This window comes from Athene noctua, chromosome 7 (genome assembly GCF_965140245.1).
Source record: "Athene noctua chromosome 7, bAthNoc1.hap1.1, whole genome shotgun sequence".
Classification (NCBI taxonomy): domain Eukaryota; kingdom Metazoa; phylum Chordata; class Aves; order Strigiformes; family Strigidae; genus Athene; species Athene noctua.
The window spans coordinates 42,106,437-42,118,398 of record NC_134043.1 but is presented as its reverse complement, the minus strand read 5'-3'; positions in this window follow the sequence as shown (position 1 = coordinate 42,118,398).

Genomic DNA, 11,962 nt, shown 5'->3' with positions numbered 1-11,962 from the left:
CGTAAACGTCTTCAAATAGATATTAATGTATTTCAAATTGTGCTCTGTCTTAAATACTTTGAGGTAGGACCACAGTTAGAGTATTTATTATTTGCTTTTCTAAAATTCAGTGTTGTATTTATGTAAATTTACAAGACGTTTTGTTTATCAGTTAATTAAAAATCCAAAATACTGTTTTTCAGATCTATTCTCCGGTTTACACTTTTTGTTCAGCAAATGTATTCTTGGCTTGGGATCAAATAACTCTGTTTTCTGTATAATTAAGTCCTAAATGCACATATATGAGAAGGACAAAAATGAAAAGAATAAGAGGATAAAATGCAAAGATTTAATTTCTTTAAATGCCTGTCTTGTAAATTCATGATAATTCTTGATGCTGTTCTTGCTTTTAAAGAAATGCCAAGTCTGATTAGAAACTTTGTTTAGAGACCATAAATTCTTCATCAGGGAATTCTTCTTAGAATTAAAATCTATGTTATTCCTGGGATTCTGAAGACACTAATGAACTGCCTGACAGCGAACAGATTATAGGTAAAAAATTACCTCTGTGATTATCTAGTGTGATCAGAGTGATGAGTGTTTTGCTTTTGTCTCCTGTTTGTTTTCTTTGCTATTGTCAGTTTATTCTCCCTCCGTTTCTTTTCAGTTAGAGCTTTACAGCATGTCTGTAAATATTTTGTGGCATCTTTTGGGATGCCATGGGTTTACACTGATTTTGGATTGGGTTTATTCATACTTACACTGAATTTGCAGCAAGAATGTTGAACAGAAACCTCACAGAGTTTTTTCCCTATTGTTTTTGGTGAATTACAAAAGATTCTTCTGAACCGTTTTCATCCAAGTGACTGAAACCTTCTACACAAAATCAAACAACAAACTGCTTTGGAAAATATGAAGAGATTGTGAGAAACTTGAGATACTGTATATTTTTAAAATTTCTACCAAAAATAATCCATTTAATCCACAAGGTACTTGCTATTAAAAGGACATGGAGAATAGGAAGAATCAGAAATTCTAGACTAAATTGATTCCACAGAACAAAATATTTGTTAATTATCAAGGCCCACAGTTGTTTGAAACTTACACCAGTGCCAAACATAATTTTGTGCAGCCCTTGGTGCCTTAGCCCAGTGTTAGTTTACCGAATAGGGCTATACAGTGAAAGCTGGCCATCATTTTTTCTGTATTATTTTGTGCCAGAGATACAGCCCTTTTATCACATGCTATAATCCCTAACATTTGCCTGAGCTTCATGTAAACTATGGGATACCAAGTATTTCACATTCATAAAGATTCAGATTAAATAATAAACTTTCACCTACAATGAGTGGTATGAAAAAGCATTAGAAAAGAGTTTAAAAGGATGTACTTATACTAACTCTGTGTCCTGAACTGTGTCTTATGGATGCACAAACAAGCAGTAAATTACAGATGGGGTGAAATTATCCATAATGGCCTTAATTAACTTCTCCATTTATGGCCTACCATTATATCCCCTTGGTGCCGCCCCTGCCTTTCCTCGTGTAAGAAAACACTGCTCCGCGTGCCTCCGGCTGCCAAGAAATCCCTATTGGGCAAACTTTTAAAAGGTGGGTGCTATCGTCTTTTAAAATCCTTTCAGCTCTAAATCCACAACTGTTAAAAGAAATCAGTTGTTTCATGTCTGACATGGTTGGGCTTTGTTCTCTGAGAAAATAATTTGGAAGAAGACTTCCTGGGGTTTATTTGCCTTCAGCAAAGACTCAATTTAAATAATCCTGACCAAGCAGATCAGGTTTGCTTTTGAAACTCAATGTCAACTATCATCAGGAGCTTCCTAACTTTTATCATTTCCTGCAGATCTCTAAAACCATGTACGTTTAATCTTCTTTTTATTCTCATTTTCCTTCCAAAAATCACCAAACCAAAACCCACCACCCCACAATAGACAGACAATCAAAAAAACCCACCCAAAATTATTACTGCCGTTGACAGAGGTCACAGCTGAAGAAAACTGATCCCCTTTTTTTATTATGAAGTGATGGACGGAGACTGAAGGAAGGTAGCATGGAATAAAAAATTTTTCAGAACAGAAGCTCCGGGTTGTTTAGGAAGTAGTTGCAATGTGGGAAGAATTGTTTTTATCTGCTGGTAATTGTGTGGGATAGTGCTGAGAGATGACATTTATTCTTTAAAACAAGTAAGAATTGTGTTTGCCTTTTCGGTACTCATTTTAACTAAGTTCAGCAACTTTGTTAACACAGAAGTTTTTTGGACATATTTATAGTCCATGAAGGGATTTTAACTATTATTGTATTTTTCAGATTTTTTACTAAAATACCATTTTTTAGTGTAGAGTCAGCTGTGGTATTCTTACAAACAGAAATTTAATTTGAAGATATTTATCAATTAGGAATGTAAAACTAAGGAAACATATGTAGGTAGATTTTTTGCTGATGAGCACTTTTTTTTTTTAGTGATTAACCTGAAGGCCATGGACATGTTGAACAACATGATGTTCTGAGTGAGCTAGCGAAGTTTTTTCCTTGCATGTTCTTTAGCCTTCTAGTCTAAGGAATAGAAAAGCATTTCTGAAAAAGCTCCTGGATATGGATTTTGTCTTCATCTTTATCTAAGTTTTACTTTGGGGTATGCTTATTTCTTTAACACTTGCTCCTATGAGGGAAGGAGTTAAGGAACTGAGAAGAGAATGGAGAAGGATTTTAATATGACGTGCTTGGCACCTTTATGGGCTTGTTTTAAAATGCTGTAATTTAAGAAAAAAAAAAAGTAGAATACAGTATGGGTATGTTTCATTGCAACTGAAAAGTATTTACCCTCTCAGATACTTATAAATAGAAATTCTATGAACTATACAAATGCATACTAATGAGGATTAATGAGCTGTTATGTAAGTTAGTATTTAATTTATTTAGCTAAATATCAGTCTGTATGAACAAATGCTTTTTTTTTTTTTTTCATGCAAGTAATGTTTTTTGCATATGCAAATATATGTGCTTGGAGCTCTGTCAATCCCCAGCAAATTCCAATGTGGTCTTTTGTGAGATTATAGAAGGCTCTGCCAAGTGTACTTACAGATAATTTTTCTAAGCAAAGTTGGAATCTAAAATTTTCCCAAGAAAGCTTCAACTCATGCAATTTCCTGCCAATTTTGCAAAGTCAGTAACAGGGATGAGCTAAGTACACTTTGATATTTAAAATGAAAAGTAAAATAAATAAAATTACTTTTAATCTTCCTTTTACCGTTGTCACAAATCTAAAATTTTCCAAATGTCATGGAGGTAGGCCCATGGCAGAGATTTTCCCCGACTTGTATTTTTCTTTTCTCTATTCTGTGCTTTGCTCACCATGTCATACATTTCTCTTCAGCAGTAAGTACATTTTAACCATATCAACGTATCAAAAGTCATCAAATTGTGACACAAAGTATGTGTCTAAAATAAAAAAAATGCATTCAAAAGGATTCTAAGGTCTGTACTGATACTTACTTGGAAGGGCATAAACCATGCTAATGGTAAGCAACATCCAATAGAATGTTGTCCCAAGCCAGTTTATCTATCCTTGGTTTTAAGAAATGTTTACAGAAACCATATTTGCCTAAGTTACTTTTTACTGTCATCAGTAGATAAAGTCAGTCAGATGGGTCTGAATCTGCAGAAGGCATTACTTTTAGTAAAGCTTCACTGAAATTAAATTTGGAATTTGAATTGATGCCCAGGAATGATGTCAGCTATAGCGGATTAAATTTGTTCAGGTCTCTTCAATTTAAATGTGTTTTTAAAACAAAGCAGATAATTCTTCCAGGCTTTGGCCTTTTAATGTTTTTAGCCTTTCTTTGGGCTGAATAAACCAGTATACTTTGGGTTATTGAATATTAAATTTTAATTCTATTTTGTAGTACCTTTGCATTCAAAACCATGGATTTAATAGATGCATTTGTTTCAACAATAATTTGTAAGTAGTAAAAAATTCAATATTTTATCTGTTTTTGCATGCTGTTGTAATTGTTCTTTTATATTTTGGAGGAATGAGTAAAGAGAAAGGCAGAGAAATCATTACTGATGTGCAGTAATGTCTGTTACATATCCTCAAAAATCAAATACACAAATTAGTTCTTCAAATACTTAGTAGTGAAAATAGTATATAATGTGCAGGAAAATAGTTAAATAATTCAATTTTCTGTCTCGGATAGTATTGTGTATTAGATATACCTGGCCAGGATTTTGTATTATTGTAACAAGATAATTTTGGTTTTGTTCCATCTGGTGATATGCTTATGGTCTGTCTAAAGTCTGAAAATTGCTAGCCTTTTTATTTGTATCCCATGTTACATTAATAGCAGTTGTCATTACTATTTATACTTAATCTACTAAAAATCTTAATAACTTAATTAAATCAATTGCATCCTGCAGCAATGAATTCTGCAGGTAAATTATATCATCTATATCCTGCTACTGGAAGCAATGTGAAGTGTTCAGATTTCAAGTACTTTTTTAAAAGGACTTTCAAGTAATTGGAAATGAAAAGTCCCAACTTGCTGCAGGACAAAGCACAGCTTTGCTAATACAACCTTATTGGTGGTGGCAATACTGTGCTATATGTTAGAACCATAGAGCCTCGGTTTTAGCTGGAAGAGACCTCTGGAGGTCATGAAGTCAAACATAATCAGGGTCCTTGGCGACTTGTCCAGCTGAGCCTCGAGCACCTCCTAAGATGGCAATTCCACAGCCACTGGACAAACTCTTCCAGTACTTAACCACCCTTATGGTGAAAATTCTTTTCAAACTATTGGAATTTCTCACAGTGATTTCCCCCTCAAACACCAGAATTTCTCATGTTTCTACTTGTCTGTTGCCTCTTGTCCTACAGATGTGCACCTCTGGGAAGAGTGTGGCTCCATCTCCTCTTTATGCTTTGACTAGGTAGCTGTAAAGGGTAATAAGACATCTCCTGAGCCTTCTCTTCAATGGGATCCCCAGTTCCCTTGATCATACATAGATGATAGAGAGCAGCCTCAGAAGGACCTTGTCTGGATCCTTCAGCACCTTTGCATGCCTTCTATATGGTCTTGTGGGTTTGCTTATGTCCAGGTTGGTTAAGTGATCCCTTCCCTTTCTCCCTCTCCCTCTGTAGCAAGTACTGCTTCACTCACACAGTGCTTGCTAGGAGGCTTAGGGACTTAGGAAGCCCCAGGACAAGCCTTTCCAGGGAGAAATAAAATGCTCGTTTCTATTCTTTTTGTAATGCCTTCCAAAGAAGATATTTGGGAAACTTCTTCACCATCCTTTTTTTTCCCATTTTCCAGATCGTATCTTCACCTATATGTGGATTTATCTTTCACCAGTGCTAGTAACTGTCTCAATACCTTGAGAATTTCTTGGCTGATACCAATCAGAGAAGGCAGGGGGAATAGGTTTGCCATTCCTGCAGAAAAAAACCACGTTGGCTAGATTGCCTCTATGTAGCTTTAGTCTCTATTATTTCTGTGGGATATTAACATGTGAGGGTTCACAGATGCATAATGCTGAAATAAGGAAGTACTAAGGTAACCTTTATCTTACCGTTGTATTCTTCTCTTTCTGGATTTTGGCTTACACAAAGGTCTTCATGTGGTCTGACCTATTATTTTTAAAAAAATTTAGACATCATATTACTTTCTGGTATGAAAAATAACAAGCAGTAGGTTGCTAATGCTAGAAAATATTTGTTGGGTTTCCTAATGTAATTAATATCTTTGGTCTCAGATGGTACATGAATACTTTTCACTCTCTTAGAGGAGTGGAAGCAATGTTGGTCTAATTTCTGAAGGCAAGTGTAAGATGAAATCTATCATGTTCTGTTGTTGTGCTCCTACTTTTTGTCTTGTATAGTCATCATAGCACTTGTATAAGATATATTTCTGCTTTTTTGTCTGTTTTCCTTCTGTTTTCCTCATAGTTTAATATAATTGCCCACTCAGGCACAAGTTATTTATGAAACTCGGAAAGCCAGGTACAAATGTTCTTGTAAAATTTCTAGCTGCCTTTTTGTACAAAGTAGCTGCTTTTTTATACAAGATATATATAAAAAATATATCTTAAAACTGTATTAGAAATTGTGTTATCCACTACCCCTTAATTTCTATATTCTTTATTAAGTCTTTCAAAAGACAGGGGAAGTCATATTAATAAAATGTTCATGTGATCCATAAGAATTGTGTACACCTTACCTAATTTTAGCAACACTCTTGAGCGATCACCCTCTCTAGCCTCAAAAGCTCTTTCCTTTTCAGAACTAATTAGTCACATAATTCAGTCAAGTTTTAACTGATTTGCAAAGATGCCATAGCACGGTTTCTTTCACAGTGAAGAAATTTTACTCTGACCGCACCATTTGCAATAACACCTGAGCAAGATTTTAGCACTGCTTAGTTACCCGAAGTGAGGATTGTCTGCTGTTGAATATCTGTACAGGGATTGCTTCTTTTCCCATTTTATTTTATTCTCTGCTGCAGCTCAAATTTTGACACCAGGAATGGTCTGTTTTTCTTGAGTGAGGTGTCAGTGTATACCTTCTTACCTCTGACTGTAAGCTCTTCTATAATAAGTGGAAAGCAGGGTTTCTGGAGAACTGCTTTGCCTTGCTTGTCTGTTGAATGGGAGAAGGAATAATGCTGTACCCCGCTGGGATGTGGTGGACAATACCATTGACTAGGGTACCGTGTACCGAGCCACCTCGGATACCTATCTTTTGAAACATTATGAGGACTGGTAAGCTGCTTGCGATTGTTCCAGTGACAGTCTCATTCCTGAACTGTGTAATTTTAAAATACCAATACTGCTGACAGAAAACAAAAAGTTTGTAATTTGAGAGGTTTAGGCTTCATTCTGTAAAAATCTCCCCGGTCCGCATTTTTTTTCATAGAACTGCATTGTTTAGCTTCAGTTACGTTCGCTATTCTATTTTCAGAGAACACGATCAAACTTTTTTGAATATATCTTGTGTTTTTGCAAAGTAGATTTGTTTCTCTATGAAGTACAGTCTTTCATTAAAAACTTAGTTGTATAACTATAGAAAAGCATAATTTCTAAACTGCTATGAATAATGCATCAGTGATTCAGAGTTTAAACTCTATAATAATTAACCAGAATTCAGGAATAGGGCTAAATTCTAATACTGCAATAAAAAGCTGATACCAGTTTGAGATAGGTTACAGGGACCAATCAAGGCTTTCCTAATTTGAGGATCAGGTACAATATGTAATTCATGTTCTGTGAAGGTTTGTTGGAATGAAAAACGAAACAAAATCCACATAATAGAGTGCTGAAGAGGCTGAATTAGAAAAGTGCACTAGAAGTGATTGATAGCTTTTTTTTTCTTGCTAAAAATGAGCAAAGAAAAAAAAAATTTATGATTTCTGCCAAATACTAGTCTATTTGAATGTTAGACAATTTGTGGATAAATGAAGAATCATTAACATAGGGAGGGAAAAAACCCAGTCTTGAACTATCCACACACAGTAAGGACCTCTGTAATATTTTTAGTACTCAAGAAAGTGATTTTGGTATAATTTTGATATGTGTCTCAAAATGCCAGTTCAGGTCTCAGCAACTATGAAAAGGCACATGAAAAGTTTGTAATTCTTACGAGGACTGAGAATAAAACATGAAATATTATGCCACTCTGTAAATCCATGTCATTTACATGTGAATAGTATGAAACCATGAATGGTACGGAGAACATGAACAGGAAAAAATCACCTGATGTTCCTCTAATGCTAGAATTTAGGGCAATCATATACAATTAGCATCTGTTACGCTTAAAACATACAAACGACAATATGTTTTCTGTAATGAGTTATTGGAGTGTAGGATGAAGTGCCCCAGGATGTTGTGAAGAATAATGAATAATGGATTCCAAGAAAGCTTCAGGCAAATTCATATGGAATAAATGTAGCAGGGGCCCATGGGACATGCTATCAAATGTAGTCTCTGGCTCAAAAAGTCCCTAGTTTGGGAAGATGCTGGAGAAGTATTGTTCTATGCTTACCTAATTTCGTATTTGTTCTCTAGATATTTAATCTAGGTTTTTCCGACAGGATATTTGCATGCAATAATTAAATCAAAGGTCTTTATAGCCCTCATATTCCAGAAACTGTACTGTTTTAATTAACAAAAGGAAAGATATTATTCTGGCTATTTCCAGCATTTTCGTGATCTCAGTAATATTCTGGCAGGTGCTTCAGTTTAAAGTTGAGCCATAACCATTTAGTGTAAATGTTTGCAAGAATTTTAGAGTTACAGCTCAAATCATGCTGACATTAAAAGTTTAAGATTAATGACTGGAGCACATTCTTTCTGTTTTATGTGTAAAATTTAATACATTTACTTAAAAATAGGATCACAGGAGATATTTCCCATTGTGTAAAATTCCTGCTCTGTGACATAGAGGCCAGATCCTTCATAGTGCAGCAACCCTAAGGGACTTGCTACCCATTTGTAAAGGACCACCTAGTGGAAAGGACTGTGTCATTGTGTGGCCTCCCTTTTGCGTTTTTTTGTGTCAGTGATGATACGCACAACTACCTCACAAAGAAAAGTTTCCTAGGCCAGAAGACCTCAGTGAGTGCTGATTCAGGCCTTATGGAAACAGTGGAACCCTCTGAGTTATATTATCACTTTCTCAAGCAAAGGCCCAAAGCAGAGTGTCTTAGTTTGACAGATTCATTAAAATCACAGAATCACAGAATCAGCTAGGTTGGAAAGGACCTTGAAGATCATCCAGTCCAACCGTTCTCCTAGCACCGACAGTTCCCAACTCCCCCAGATCCCTCAGTGCTGGGTCAGCCCAACTCTTGAACCCCTCCAGGGATGGGGACTCCACCACCTCCCTGGGCAGCCCATTCCAACGCCCAACAACCCCTTCTGGAAAGAAATGATTCCTAATATCCAGTCTAAACCTTCCCTGGCGCAGCTTGAGGCCATTCCCTCTGCTTCTATTGCTTACTACTTGGTTAAAGAGACTCATCCCAGCTCTCTGCACCCTCCTGTCAGGGAGCTGTAGAGGGCGATGAGGTCTCCCCTCAGCCTCCTCTTCTCCAGACTAATGCCCCCCTGTTCCCTCAGCTGCTCCTCGTACAACCTGTGCTCAGTATGGGCTCACCAAAGTTTTGCTTACATGAAAGGTAAATGAACTGCTTTATGCATGTATAAATACAAGCTAATATTATTAAGTTCACGGAGATAATTCAAATGTTATAAATTACTTGGACCACTTTTATAAACAATCAGAGTGTATTAAATTACAGATATCAGAAGATTTTTAAACTAGGTTTGTTTGGTTTTTTTTTGTTTTGTTTTGTTTTGTTTTTTTGGTGTTTTTTTTTTTTTTGTCAGATGGCAGTCTTCCTTCAAATTTTTGAGGAAGGTATATAGTTGTGAGGAAACCCCTCACATGGGCTGCATTTAGTGAAAATTTTGTAGTCTGAAATAAAAGCTTACATTATTTTCTTGTACCAGACAAAAAAATGGTACATGTGAAGTGCAAACATTTTTTTGTGTCTATTGGAACCTATAATGAACATTTATGTTGTTAAAATACAACTTACTAAATGTCATATTTTCCTCCAGTTATTTTCCGTCAAAATATAGTAAATATTTTTCATATCCTAACGTACAGTCATCTTTAAAACAACAACAAAAAAAGCCACATTGCCACGTGATATTTGATAAAACTAGCTATTATATTGGAATAGAAACAGTGCACCTCTTTTCCTATCTATAGTGGTAATCAGGTGTTTGACTTGAAATATTCCCTGAATTTAGCTTTTGGAATTTTCAGAGGATATCCTGCTATTCTTTTATCAGAGGAAAAACAAAATGTCAGTTTTGAATTCCATTTCTAGCTTTTCCTATTCTGCAATGATAGTGAGATATCTGTCCTAGGCATCAAACACTCCCTGAAAAGTGGTTAACAGTGTAAAGATGCTTAAAATAGTTCTGATCTAACAATCAGTCACTAGTCCTGTATCATGTTTTAGTGGTTTTTTTTTGTTTTGTTTTTTTTTTTTTCTCTTACACATTCACCCAGGCCATTTTCTAGCCTGAAATAAGAAAAGGCTTATTGTCTTAGATGAGAAAAGGCTTATTGTCTTTTACTCATCTTTTAATAAAGCTCATATAAATAATCTGTTGATGAACCCATCAATGTTGGAAGCTATCAAACAAATGATACTTCTGCTAACCACTAGTTATTAAAAAAAATAATATTGCATGAACTTAATCTTTCTGATGACAAATGAAGTTACTTCACAGAAAACAGCTGTGGCAGCACAGAAAATAGAACTGAGAACTCAGCTGGGACACTCAGGCTGATTTCACAATGAAGTTATTTTAGCAAACACTGAGAATTGTTCTGGTCTTGTAAAAGAGTGACAAATGTACCTTTTTGTTGGAGATTTAAGAACTCTGATTTTTTTTTTTTTTTTAAGGTTATCAGCAAGATTATGTGGTGATTGGAATACGATCCATAGGTATGGACAAGAGGAAGCAGTGTACTGCAGAGAGGGTTTATAAAGCAAGAGATGAAAATGGGAAAATCCTACTACTGGAAGTTGGGGCTAAACCAGTTGGAAATGAAGGGCAAGATTTTTAGTAAAAAGAATAATTAAACACTGGAACAATTTGGTTCTTTCTTACTATCATCTATCACTTTAATCTGTAAAATTAAAAAACCCCAGTGTTTTGTAAAGATAAACTTCAACAATACCACTGCTCTTGAAAGTGTTGTGGAATTGGCCAAACTAGTTTTCTAACCTGTGTTCAACAATGCTTTTGGCCAGATGAAACAATGCATGTTTTAGCTCATAGAACATGCACATAGACTCATTGCTTTCCATAGTTACTTTCTGAACAGTCAGAAATATTTCCATTTTGAATGAAGTACAAAGTGCTATTTGTTGCTAAAGTGTTTCTAGAATGTTGGGTTGATAGCAAGGACACTTTCGTTATAGGAAAATTACTGTATTTATTAATGGAAATGAAAATTAGATTTTACCAGACATGAGAATTCTCCTGTGAGTAGCTGAGTGTTCTTGTGTTTATAAAGTGCTATCCCATTGCTTCTCTGTGGGACCCACTGCTGTCTTCTTTCTCATGGGATGTATTTGAATATCTCAGCCCAAGCTAATTAAAATGCCTATTTTCAACAAAATCAAAATTAAAAAAATGGAAATATAAGAGTTGCAGAAGTCTGTCTCTATTTCTGATAGATTTTTGTCTGTCCCGTTCTCAAGCTTCAGTGAAAAAGATGCAATTATTACCCTGGGTATCCAGCTCTATATTGTAAATAGAGAATGTTTCTTAATTTCTAGCCTAAACTTAATTTGTTACAAATTAAACTGATTGCTTCTTCTGCTACTCTAACTATATATTATTATTGGCATCCAATATATATATTTAAAAAGCATCATAGCTAAGCAAACTCTTTTAGGGACTAGTAAATGCAATAATTATATTTTTTCTCTATGTTTATTTATATTTATCTATACTTATGCCATTTTTTAATTGTTGTTCACCTTGGGACTTGCTTTTAATTGCCCAAACTGCTAAAGCTTGATTCCTAAAACTGAACAGGTTTCACCTGAGATCTCCTAAATACTTCCCGTATTTTGCGTTACTTATTTATATTCTGAAATTTGCCCCTTTTTGCAGCATGGTTACCTTGTTGACTTAATAATGAACAGGGAGAGCCTTGGTTTGGCAATGTAGCTGTGTCAGATAAAGCAGAAATTCTTAATCTCTTTTAAATTCTGTAAACTGATAAATCCATGCTTGGTTTATGCTCAGTCTGTGTTCTATTTCAAGGGAAACCACTCTTTTATTAAATAGTTTTACGTTTTTTTTAATACAGTAGAGTGAGTTCACTCCTCCATCTCCCAGAGCTTGACATAGGTTCTGTGTGAATTAATCTCCAGACGTTTTTT